General features: G+C 37.8%; 2 protein-coding genes across 6 annotated transcripts in view; one reads left to right on the top strand and one right to left on the bottom strand.

The window, feature by feature from the left end:
* cacna2d4a (calcium channel, voltage-dependent, alpha 2/delta subunit 4a) overlaps positions 1-12,897 on the bottom strand; it is a 77,725-nt gene that overhangs the window by 21,349 nt on the left and 43,479 nt on the right. The window lies entirely within an intron of this gene.
* The window catches only part of lrtm2a (leucine-rich repeats and transmembrane domains 2a), a 31,987-nt gene continuing 24,301 nt past the window's right edge, over positions 5,212-12,897 (top strand). Inside the window, exon 1 of the mRNA XM_067490384.1 lies at positions 5,212-6,163. The gene's annotated coding sequence lies outside the window, so the exon portion shown is untranslated. The remainder of the gene's footprint in view (positions 6,164-12,897) is intronic.

The following is a 12,897-nucleotide window of genomic DNA, read 5'->3' as shown; positions in this document are numbered from 1 at the left end:
AACCTAGTTTTACAGCCTTCTTGACAGAGGCCTGTTGGAGCCATGCTCACTAAATCATTCATAGTGGAGAGACATGGAGGAACATTTTTGTCTGTATGTGTGTGTGGGAGAGAAAGAGAGAGTGAAAGAAATTTGCTCTGTTCTTCCCTCTGTTCTGAATGTTTACATTGTAGTTTGTTCTCATAACAGGGCAATTTCATCAGACATCATAAAGGAATTAAAGTGATGACATTCTGATTCTGATGCACTAATTTAGTGTGAAATTCAATTACCTACTCAATCTTTTACAATGAGAAAGGAGATCAGCCTGGTGCAGTGTGTGTGTGTGTGTGTGTGTGTGTATGTGTGTTCACCTCTCTTTTATTACCTCACTATTTAAATTAAATTAGACAGTATCGGAAATTTAAAATAATAATTCTACATTTTTGTGAACTTCTATAATAATGTGAACAGTAATAACAGTAAGTAACTGTATGATGTTAAGGAGAATGTCAGGAGTTTGGTATATTTCTTCACTTTGGACAAAGTTAGGATATCTTCCTGCCTCCAAACTATGTGCTAAGCTAAGCTAAAACGTTATGACTCCAGCTCTATGTTTAATGCAAGAAGGAACAACAAAAAAAAGAAACATTCAAAAAGAACAATATGCACATTTTAACTATCTTGAACTCTCACTACGTAGACAGACGGTGTGGCTCACCTCTCCCCTCTTTACCTCCCACCTATTCCTCTCTCTTTTTCATCCTTGTTTGCTCTTTGGTTGTTGTGTATCTGCCTCTAATTTAATTGTACTTCCACATATATTGTTTTCTGGTTCTCTCTCTCTTTCACGCCTTCTCTACCCTCCACCTTCCTCCTGTTTTTGCTCTCTCCCTTTTCGTCTCTTGTCTGCCCCACACACCCTCTATCTCCCTCTTTCTCTCTTCTAGGAAATCCCTCTACACCATCTGTCTGGCTGTGATGAATTCAGAGCCGTTCAGAGCAAATCAAGTTGGCTAAATTAATGAGACTCTCCAAGGGGATAAACTTTGTGTGAGAGTGTGTGCTTGTGTAAGACAGAGTGTGCGCACCTGAAATAATTCCTAATCCATTGCCTTTAAAACTAAAAATTTCTGCTGCATCCTATAGTATTTTAAAAAGAAATACAACAGACAAGTGTTTTTTTTTTTAAATTAGTACACAGTTTACATCAGTATCCAAGATAGGCCTTATTGTGGAAATCCCCACATTTAAACTGCAGTGTTTAAGTCAGGGTGAACCTAAATTAATTGTGAGCCAAAAAACAAAACATTCTCAAACATTTATATAAGCATCATAGGTTTTAACAATTTGATGCGATCTGATTGTTAGTGAAACAAAATAGCAAAATATAAGAGAAACATTAAAGTTTAAAGAAATCAGGTATGATATAAAAAGAATATTTGAGTTATATGAAAAGACAGAACAATGTGTAAATTGTGCAGCATGATGTCACCACTGAAGATGAACCATTTGCCATAAAGGAGCAGCAAGAATTGACTCTGCCAAAAGTGCCATTAGTAGGGAAAGCACTGCTTCAGTCAACCAGATCTGTAAATAGACTTTAAGATTTTATGTAGATGCGACAATTAAAAGATACAACTTCAGAAAAACAATTTAACCTTTAAAATTTTCTGATTGGCACTTTATTATAAGAAAATTAAACTGATACACGTTACATAGGCACAAACACAATAGGCCATTCATTAAAGTCCAGTCTGAGGCTCAAGCAAAGAATTAAAAGATGATTGGTTACTAATGCGGCAAATATTAGTGACCAAACTGACCATCGGGCCATAAAACTCCCTGGTCAATATGAGGCTTATTCACAGATGATGGCAAATGCTGATAAATGAAAAAGGAGACACCCATAACTCCTGGGAAGGCACCATGAACATATATAATCTCTCAGTTTCTTTGTGTGTATGTGTGTAACAAGATGGATCGTTCCGTGAAGACACTTGCTCTATGGAGGAACTAGTGTTTGTAGCGCTAAACGTGCCTGGCCAGACCTGGTGTTAAAACAAAGACTTGAGCCAATACATCTCAGTGACACTCACCCAATAGCACAGTAAATTACAGAGTGAGAGAGAGGAGTGCGGAGGGGTGAGTTTAAAGAGAGAGTAAAAGAGAAGGATGAAGATGAGGGAAGAGACAGATGTCGCAGTAGGGAAAGAGAATAAATATATAGTTCAAACAGCAACCTATACAATTAATGCAACAGACTGGGTTTTTATTAATGCATCATCAATATAAGATGCAATGAACAGCAAGGAGAACAGGAATTCAATCATACCTCCTAGATAATAAATATATCCCTGCTGCAGGGGAAGGAATATATTTGGCAGAGAAATGCTGGATGAGATTATAATAGCCAGACAGAAAGGTTAAAAATACAACCCCTTGCTCCAAACTATTGACAGTAGTCATTTTATAGAACACATATTTCCTGCATCATTGATAGAACATGACTGGCCATAAAAGTCACCTTTGCAGAAGGTGACAGCACTTATAATGGATCCCCACATCAGAATGCTGCTTTGCCAAGCACATAAGCAACACGAACATGTGGACACATCCCTTGGGGGGACCAAATAAATCATGCTCACCTTGCACTCTTAAAAAACCTCTTCCTTCTCAATCAGTGACAAAGTCTCAAAGGAGCTACCTGAGGAGATTAGGTCTGTCACAGTCTATACACTTTTCTTTAAGGAATGAAACCCAATTTTATGAACTCAGTTTTTCAACTAATGAAAGCAATATTGTAGCATTGTGTTTTTACTGCTGTAATTCCACAATCATGGCTTTCCCCAAACGCTGACACTCTCTATCCATGATCACAGGTTTTAGCTGTCGCTGCAAAGTGAAGCACATTACACATGCAGAGGCACATTTGGCCACATATTTACTTAATTTGGATGAACACAAACGCCAGAAAGAGATTTTTTTTTTTTATTCATTAGGGATTACTTGAAGGATACATCACAGACAGCTGTCATTTCATCTGCCCCAAACTACAAGGTGAGTGAAGAAGTAAGTTAGTATTTAAAAAGATTTGAAATTTAAATGCTTGCAACAAGGTTTCTTGTCTCTTCAGCATGATGCAGAAGATGTGTTCTGTGCTCAAAAAGTCTGATATTTATATATACTAAATATTAGCATTAAGTATTTTCGAAGGCATGGATAAAAATGGAACTTTGCACATTTGGTTGCCTGTAGATTGTTGAGTGCTTCAGGCCTTTAGGCACGTATTCTAAACCAAGTGTCCACTGTGATAAAGTGTCCTTGAGCCCAGCACTAAAATCTCTACAGCTGGAAGGACGCATCACAGTGACTGACCCTGATCACTGACCACTGCACCATTGAAGGGGAGGGGCAGGACAAATTAGCCCTTTGGGATAACACACGCACACGCACGCACACACACACACACACACAGACCCAGTTGCCAGCTATAAAAGCAGACATACATTCTACTTTGAAATGTCCTTCAACCATAATAGACAACAAAATAAATCTTGTATGTGGAACAGCATATTGCAGCTTCACTGTTATTCCAGTTTTTCTAGCCAATCATCTTTCATAACTAACATTGAACACTGTCATTCTTTATAAAGCCAGCACTGGCAGCAGCTACTGGCACCTAAAATAGATTTCTGTTTGCAAGGAAGTGTATTCAAGACCAATTAGGCCAGCACAGCACCCACGTTTGGACAGGAAAGCAGAGGACTCATATGCAGGTTGTGTTTGCGTCTGTGTTAGGAAACTGACCAGTCTAGTCTTTTAACTGGCATGTGCTAAAACCTGAAGCTGACCGGCTGTACATAACAGCTGCACAAAACACAGGACATTAGATATCAGGAATTGGTAGAAAGTTATTCTTTATTCTCTTCATTTTCAACAGAGTAATATAGAGAAATCAGTCACTAATACCCATTTTCAAATTACCATATTTGTATTATTATTATTATTATTATTATTATTATTATGGTAATTTGTATTATTAAAATACTCCTTACATACAGAAATTAAGTCCTGAGTATGTTTCCATGTCTAGGGCTGGGCCAGAGGATCAGCTGAAATAAACTCTCAAATCCAAACTGACTAAAACTGGTCATATTTGGGCAAAACAGCAGTTTTAGACATAACTTAAATTTTTTTTGTAAGATTACCTGTATATATATGATATGCTAACAACTATGAAATTGTGTCTATAATACATACAAATAAAAAGTTAGTCTAAAGTCTACTGCGATATTGACTAAGAAAAGAAAGACAGTAAAAATACCAAGTGCTATTATTGAGTAACACTTGTGATCCTGCACTTGTGCAACTGCCCTTAAATAAAGAAAAAAACATGCTTGTCTAGAAAAAAAGTTTTGATTCTGGTATCAGAAAGTGTGCCAAATGATTTGCATGCTCATTAACAGCACAATTCAGCATGATTCAGTCCATGTAAGGAAGCAGCCAAGTAATTATATGCTGTGTGCAAACAAACACAGTCCTGCCAACAGTTCATACCCCTCTCACACCCTTTTTACTCCATCACCCTCCTTCTTTCTGTCTGTCTGGAAAACTGTCACTGGTGTCTTCCAAAGGAAACAATTCTGTCACTCACACCATCAAGGACACAGCACTGACTTACACCAATTCAAGTAATTGAACCTGACCTCAGCCTTCACCTTGAAATTTAATATCTTTCATTTTAGGGGCCTTTTGTCCTCAATCTTAACCATAATTTTCATTTCACAATGTCAGTTATTCAAGTACACACTTTTAGAATCATGTGCGCTTCTACCATATGCATAAGCAAATGCCATGAGTATAAGCATATTCTGCACACACATACACTTGCACAAAAAAGCAAGTCGTTATGAGAGCTGCCACAGGGAATAGAACCAAAACGAAAACCAAGCGCGAGAGACGTGAGGAGGGAAAAAAGGGAAAAAAAATTAGAAAAAAATCGAAGGGAGGAGAAAAGCCCATGTGGCAGAGGGAGATTCTCATCTTTACTGAAATCAGCTGATCCCTCCCTCCCTTCCTCCACTGCTACAGCTTTCTTTCTCACATCTCCTTCTGTCTCTCCCCCTTCCATCTCTCTCCCTCCTCTCTGCCTCCATCCTACCGTTATCGTTTTTCAACCTACCTCTTCTCTATTTCTCTCACTACCTCCTACTCTCTCTATCTCCCACTTTTTCCTTGCACTCCCGTCCATCTCTTTTACTCCGTATTTTACTCTCTATGTCTCTCTATCTCAGGTTTCTCTCTTTCATATTATCACTCTCTGTATTCCACCTCCCTCATCCTCTCTCTGTCACAGTGGGAGAGCTGCAGGCAGACAGAGGCAGCATACACTAATGTTACTATATTTGACAAGACACACACACACACACACACACACACACATTCTCCTGCCACATGCTTGGTTGCACACAGATAGACACACCGGAAAGACAAACCTCAAGTGTACATGCGTAGATAAACACACACACACTTCGGCGCGTGCTGAGTGCAGGAATCACAAACATAGCGACACACAGAAAGGGTTAGAGCATGACGCTAGCAACCTAACGCCACTGTCTCTCCTTCTCACACACACACGCACCGTCTCTCTCTCTCTCTCTCTTTCTCTCTCTCTTATTCACACACTCACGCCTCTCAGACACATACGGCAGCGCACAAGCCAGCAAGCAGGATGGCGCTGGATGTATCATTCATATAAAGGGATAGATCAGAAGAAAAGGATTAACTATCTCCTTCCCTCTCTTTCTAAGGACCTTATCCTCTCTTCGTTCCTCTTGTGTCTCTAAGCTTCTCTTCACCTCTTTTTTTTTTTTTTTTTTTTACAATCCCTCATATTTTTCTATACAGTCCCTCCTTTTTCGAAATTTATTGGTGTGTTGAAGAGAAGCTGGGGGGATTGCCTCTATACAGAAGGAAGGATTATTCTTATACAATTCATCTGACCAGGATCCCAAATGTATGGATTTCTATTACTGAAGGAGTAACAGTGTTCTGTTCTTTAAGAGATTTTGATCATTTCTTATTTTCTTTTTAATTTTTGAATTTTGGGTATATTTTTTGGAGGGATGGCTAAAGGCAGAAAGCTAATTGGCTAATCCTGTCTCAGATATTTGGTCAGAAGGTAAGTCTGTTTGTGGTGTTCTCAGTAACTCATGTAACTAGCACTTATCTCAATTTACAACTGAAATTAAAGATGCCACCTACTATAGTGCAGAGACAGACTTGCCTGTTTCCACAAACAAATGGGCATTTTTAATGTGGCCAAAGGTGCATGCTGTGAGGCGGCGGGTACTGAAAATGTCAGCACTTAACCTGTTTCCTGGAGACTCACAAAACATGCACATTTATTGGAATTTTTGGACTATGGTTTTGGGGGACAGTAGCAGAGGTAGGCAGTGGTCGGTGAGAATGTAGTTTGGGATTTGTGCAAGGTTCGGTTTGGCCTGAATATTCATTGTCTTTTTATTTTTGCAGCTGAACACAAAATTGGTATGTCATAAATATTTGACATTACATGACAATATGTGAAAATTTAAAAATTATTCTTAAAACACACTATATAACGTAGAGGTCCACTTAACTGTAATATTTGATAATAACACACCTTAGAAGGCATAAACATGGTTGATATGTATGATATTAGAGAAGATTTTAGAGCATTTTAACTTTTTGGATGCAAGCCACTTGACTAAAAAAACAAAACATTTGTTATGGAAAATCTCTTGGAAAATTAGTTTTGCTCAAAGATGGCTACAGTATCTTACTGCAGAATTGATGTAAATAGTGCTAGTTTCTTGTTTTTCTTCTCAAATCCTGACAGTACATTATGTAATTTTAATACCTCTGAAACCACTGACAGGTTCTATTACACAGTGTCCTGTTGATTATCAGTCTGATGCTCACTTGGTAGAGTTTTGCTGTTCTCACCCTCTGTAAAACACTTTCTAGAGTCTAACCCTGGTTTCAGGAGATGTGATATAGGGGTGATTAACTTGCAACAGCTGCCTTGTGATTATATGATAATGTATTAAGTGTGAAGCACTCTCCCCTATGTCCTCAAGGCTCCTGTGCCTCTCTACATTAGCTACAAATCAAAGGTAATTGTCTAAATATCCCTCAAGTAATGTAGATGTACTCTAAGTGATTCCCAGAGAAGTTAATAATGATTGGTAACTTGTTCTATGGTTAGTGCAGTAGCTTCACAAGTCTACTTATTACAAGGCTAACGCTCTAGTCTGACAGATGTTGTAAAGCTGCTCATTAAATAATTTCCCACAGACACATTTAATAGTTTGGCATTTACGACCTTTTAAAATCACACAAATGGCCTTTCTACTTCCAACAGTCACATCCTTGTTTAACAGTTATTCGAACTACAGCAGTAACTTTAAGCTAACTTATAGTGTACTATGGTCCCAGAATACTGAATAGGACAGAAAGAAACAGAAGCTTTACACCGATCACCCTCAACATTATTACCACCTAGTGGTTTTCATTGTGTTGGACAGGGATCAGCAAAGGCACCATTGGACAACATTAAACTCTTACCATGCTGAGACTTATCAACCACAGCATTAAAACCATTGGGAGGTAATTGTTTCGGGCTGGTGTTGAAAACAACAAACAAATTTAACAATAATAGTAGTACAAAAAAAAATAAATGTAGTTAAACACAGTTAAAATAAAATTACATGTCTGCCTAAAAAACACCCTTGAAGCCATAAGTAACTATGTTTATCAAGTTAAATGCTGCCCATTAGGGACAACAGTTTAAATTAGTTTAATCTATTTTACTTTTACTGTATTTTTATATGTTTTTACAATACTGCCAAAAATCTGCACTTAATTTATTTTTGGATTTACTAAAAATTATCTTAAAACCTCCTCAACATTAAGACAAATCATAATGTTGTCTTTGAGCAAATGCCCTCATCCTGTTAGCCTGGCACATGACATGTACATTATGCATGCATGCTTGTACTGTACATCATGTGTGTTTTTGGTCTGCATACCTACATGCATGTGTAACTATATACAGTATCTGTACATATTTTTGCACCTGTCAATGCTTATGCTCTACTTGTCAAGCTATCAAATGTGCATAGGTTTGTGTGTGTGTGTGCGTGTGTGTCTCTCTGTGTGTATGTGTGTGTGTGTGTGTCTGTGTGTGTGATACTGCCTCAATGTCCCCACTCTCCTTTGTAAAAAAAAACCCATTAAAAATTGATTTAGGAAGCTTGGCTGCTGCTCTCTGCCTTTGTTAGCAACCAGCACCATTGGACACATTAACACACAGATATGCAAACACATGAATATACAAAATACCTCACAGTTTGTTTTGTCCAACAATGTGACACTGATGGATCCCTTGAAGGAGGCCTAAATGTCAGCCAACTGTCAAATGCTAATGGGTGTGCGTGCGTGTGTATGTGTGTCGGTGTGTGTGCGTGCGTGAAGAGGGAGTTAAGGGTAGTGCTGAAGGTGAAAGACTGGGCTGTGTGTTTACAACTGTGATGTCACTTATTCAGCAGCCAAATGCCCACATTCAAATACACATACAAGCACACATACGCTTGCGTGTGCACACACACACACACACACACAAACACACACATACATGCAAAGTAGCTTCTCTGTCAAAGTGTTTTGGTTGTCCCTTTCAAAGTAAGAAGGCATTGATTTTATGTTAATCCATTGCCTGTTGTACCATCAACACTAAGTGACTGTGTTGAAAATTCTCTAGCTGTTTATTCTTTTAATTGTACTTTGTCATGGGGAGCAATGACTGAAAATTTGCACTGAAGAAGGATTTGCTAGCTGGAACAAAAACATTTATTTGTCTAGATCAGTAAGTTGTACCATCAACATATACTGATGATTACATTCTCTAAATTGGCTTTACCTGATCATCTAAACTAAAAATCTATCAAATATGAACAAAGAAAAGAATACTCTCAATACTTTTTATATTGCTTCTTCCCCATCACTGTCTATAACTGTATCAGACACAAGTAGGAGATTGCATAGCCCAATCTGGCCACTCACTGTTGCCCTTAACTTGTTATCTTAACCATCAGATGTGTGGATGCATTTTGAAGGAAATACATGTGAGATTTCTGCATGAAGCCTCTCTCACACCCTGCAGAGTATGATTCTGGCTTAAGTGTGGACAGGAAACAGACCCAATAAACGGAATGTAAAAATAGGATGGATAGAAAAGAGAAGCATTGAAGGGGAGACGGTGCTACTTGATTCCTAAACATGCACAGCCATTTTGACACCCAAGCATTTACACTTGTGTGCATGAATTTGTGCGTAGGTACATGTGTGGATTTTGGCTGCCCCTATATTCAGGTCATGAAGAAAAGTGATGGGTGAACAGTAACATGTGTCTACAGAGGTGACCTTCTGCAATACACTCCACCAAGCACATATTTTAAGGCATTACAGCATAAGAACACACTTTTTGACATATTCCACCATGTGTACTGATAAACAATATTTTTTTACATTTTAAATTTGTTTAAGTATTAGTTATGCCCTTCTGTTTTTCATACACTCTCCTAAAACAGTGTAGAAAACAATGACTAATCCAAAATGAGATGTGAATTAAGAGCTAAGAAACTATAATCCGTATATGGCTATTAATGTTGTATAAAATGTCTTTTCCTGTTTGTATCAATGCACACATTTATAAGTAATTTATTTTATTTTGTACTCATAAAGTAACACATGTTTCCAGGCCAAAGTGTTTTCCTCTCTAAAATAAGCATATACAAATACATGAATCATTTGACAAACAGCCAACATGCAAACCATGGAAACACTTAGAGTCCTGGAGCTAAAATTAACAATAGATTTCAAACAGCTTCAAATGAGGGCAGAAATATTTAATTTGATGAACAACTATGGTAAAAGAATAAAGCATTTGTTGAAGTGTGAAGAATGATTTGGTAAATGTTCTACAATAAATGAGTAAAAAAATGCGAAAACAGTGATCACAGTTTGTTAACATCAATTCTGTTTTTGCACTGTAAATAATCATGTTGTCTTACATTATTTTTTTTGGCTTGAAATATTATTGTACCACCCAGCAAAGCTAACAAGAAAGAAATCTACAGAGAAAGGAATCTTCCCAAATTCTTAATGAGATCCTTCTAGCATTTTTCAAATGAAGCACATGTGCTCATTAAAAAAACACAATTCAAATTTCCCAGTAGAGTCTGGCTAATGTGACTTTAATCACATGCAGGAAATCCATCTGCCAAATATCGATGCTTTCTTTGTCAAGAAGAAAAAAAGGCACATAGAAAGAGAGGAAGGGTGAGAGAGATGGGAAGCAGAGAAAGTCGCATTGAATTTTGAAAGATAAACGTCATAAAGAAACAGAGAAGACAGAAAGACAGAGGAAGAGATATAAAAGATTAGAAGAGGAAGTGAGAAAGCACAATATGAAGAGATACTACAGAGTAAGAGATGAAAGGGGTGAGAGATTACACAAGTGTTTTATATGTGGCTCAACGTCTGGCTGGTACTAATAGAAATAATGATAACACAAATAGCACCACTGGGGCACGCATACACAATTACACAGACCAAAACACTCGGAAGGCTGTGGAGAGAATTTTAATGTCTTCCCTCTTTAACCATTGCACTTTTTTTCACCTCCCCTGTCTTGTGGCATTTCCTGGTTCACCTTCACACTTTTAATCTTTTCATCACTGTCTCGTTCTACATCTTCCCCTCTCTTATTTCACCTAGACCACCACTGCCTTGTCCTTGTCTTATCCTCACATTTCAACTCAAATATAACCAGTTGTAATTAACTTATTGAACAGACTGTTGAGTGTTACTTTTGGAAGTGATTGAACGATCACTCAAAATTGAAAAACAACCTGTCTGTCTATATTCATTATCTGTACCATGCTTCCCTCCTTGTATTTCCATGCATCCGCTTTTCCCTCATACTGCCTTATATAATTTTTGCTCAACATGCTAATTTAGGATAATACAGGTGCAAATTTACATTATAACTTCATATGTATCCATAAATTAGTACAAACACAAATGCTAATGCACATTCATCTCCTTTCAACTTGATGGGAAAAAATTATCCATGTAGCAAAAAGCCCTCTGGTCTTTGAATTTCTACAAACAACTAACCACTCAACAACAGCTTAATCTGATTAGTGTGATATGTCAGCTACTGCTGATTAGGTTTCGATGATACTTTACAAAAAGACACATCTCGCAGCACCATTCCAGCATTTTCAAAATTACACTGATTGGCCCAGGGGGTGCGAGTCAAGAGCGTACATCAGTCATGTGGTACAGTGACACCACTGAGTTTCCTCACATGGTAATTTTCAACTTGTAAAACCTATTTTCACTGTAATAAAACAACACTGACAACAAGATCTTTTTTAAACCATTTGGGATATAAGATAAGATAAGATAAGATTCAACTTTATTGATCCCACAGTGGGGAAATTCACTTGTTAAGCAGCTCATAGGGACTGTGTACAGTGCAAAAAGCAGTTTTTCAAGTATTTACAAAAACTGAAAAGTGGAATATAAAGTGTGTATGCAAAAGCATTTATAACTAAAACAAAGAAACAGTAATTAAGGATGACCAGAGATACTCAGTCAATCTGTTGAGTTTTACAGCTTTACAGTGGTGGGAATGAAAGATCTGCGGTACTACTCCTTCCTAGACTTTGGGTGTACCAGTCTGCCACTATAGGAGCTGCACAGAGCGTCAGCTGTCACATGCAGTGGGTGAGAGGTATTTTCCATTATGGATGTCAGCTTGGCTAACATCCTCCTCTCACCCACATCCGCCACAGAGTCCGGTGGGCAGCCCAGGACAGAGCCGGACTCCTTACCAGCTTATTCAGTCTCTTCCTGTCTCAGTCAATGCTGCTCGCCACCCCAGCAGACAATAGCGTAGTGGATAGTTGTTAGCTCATAGAATATGTTTCATTATAATGGTGTAATTAGAATGGGTCATAGTTTTTATAATTTTATAATCAAGAGAAAAGTGTTTGTATGTCAACGGGTTTCCATAAGTGCGTTTATTAAAATGCTAATGCAACTATTGGTGGTGACCACAATCAATCACAGGTAACATCCATTTAATGAACATCATATTATTATGGAAACAAAAAGACAATTTTTGAGGTTTGTTAATTATTTTAACAGGTTTGTTAGGTTAGACCATTACCTCAAAGATGTTAGAGGCAATATAATTTATGGAATCCGTCTGCCAAAACCATTCCCAACACCTAAGACCTTCTGGAACCTAATGTACTCTTGAGGTGACACATTTGTTACTGTTAAACTGTTTTCGAGTTCAGCGAAGGGAAAAAGCTTACAATCAGCACGCTATGCCATTCTGCCCCTTGTTGCTTTGCTCAAGGGCAGCTTGATAGTATTCTTCTCATTATTCTTTCCCTTCCCCTTCAATCTACAGTATATTTGGCATTTCTACCACAATTTATCGCCTGTGTTTCACAATTTATATCGTTACCTTTCTGCTTCTTTTACCTTTTCAGTGTCATTCTTGCTCTTTGTTTCGCTCTGTGTGTCAGTTTTTATATCAGACAGTAGCAGAACTAAGGGACTGTTTGTGGTGCCTGGATACTCATGCACACATTCCCACACCAGCGAACATAATCAGAAACACACACACATTTTTAATGTATGCAAGGTTGACTTCTCACAAATCTGACACACACAGCTTCCTACTGCTTTAGTCTTCATTGCTACTGGTGTAAATGCGTGTGTATTTGTGTGTACTTAATCATTAATTTGTGTAATCTTATGCAATAACAAAGTAGTGTGATAGGTCCTGAA

The sequence above is a fragment of the Channa argus genome, chromosome 21 (assembly GCF_033026475.1).
Source record: "Channa argus isolate prfri chromosome 21, Channa argus male v1.0, whole genome shotgun sequence".
Taxonomy (NCBI): domain Eukaryota; kingdom Metazoa; phylum Chordata; class Actinopteri; order Anabantiformes; family Channidae; genus Channa; species Channa argus.
Note: the sequence above shows the minus strand (reverse complement) of the source record. Positions and strands in the feature narration are given on the sequence as shown.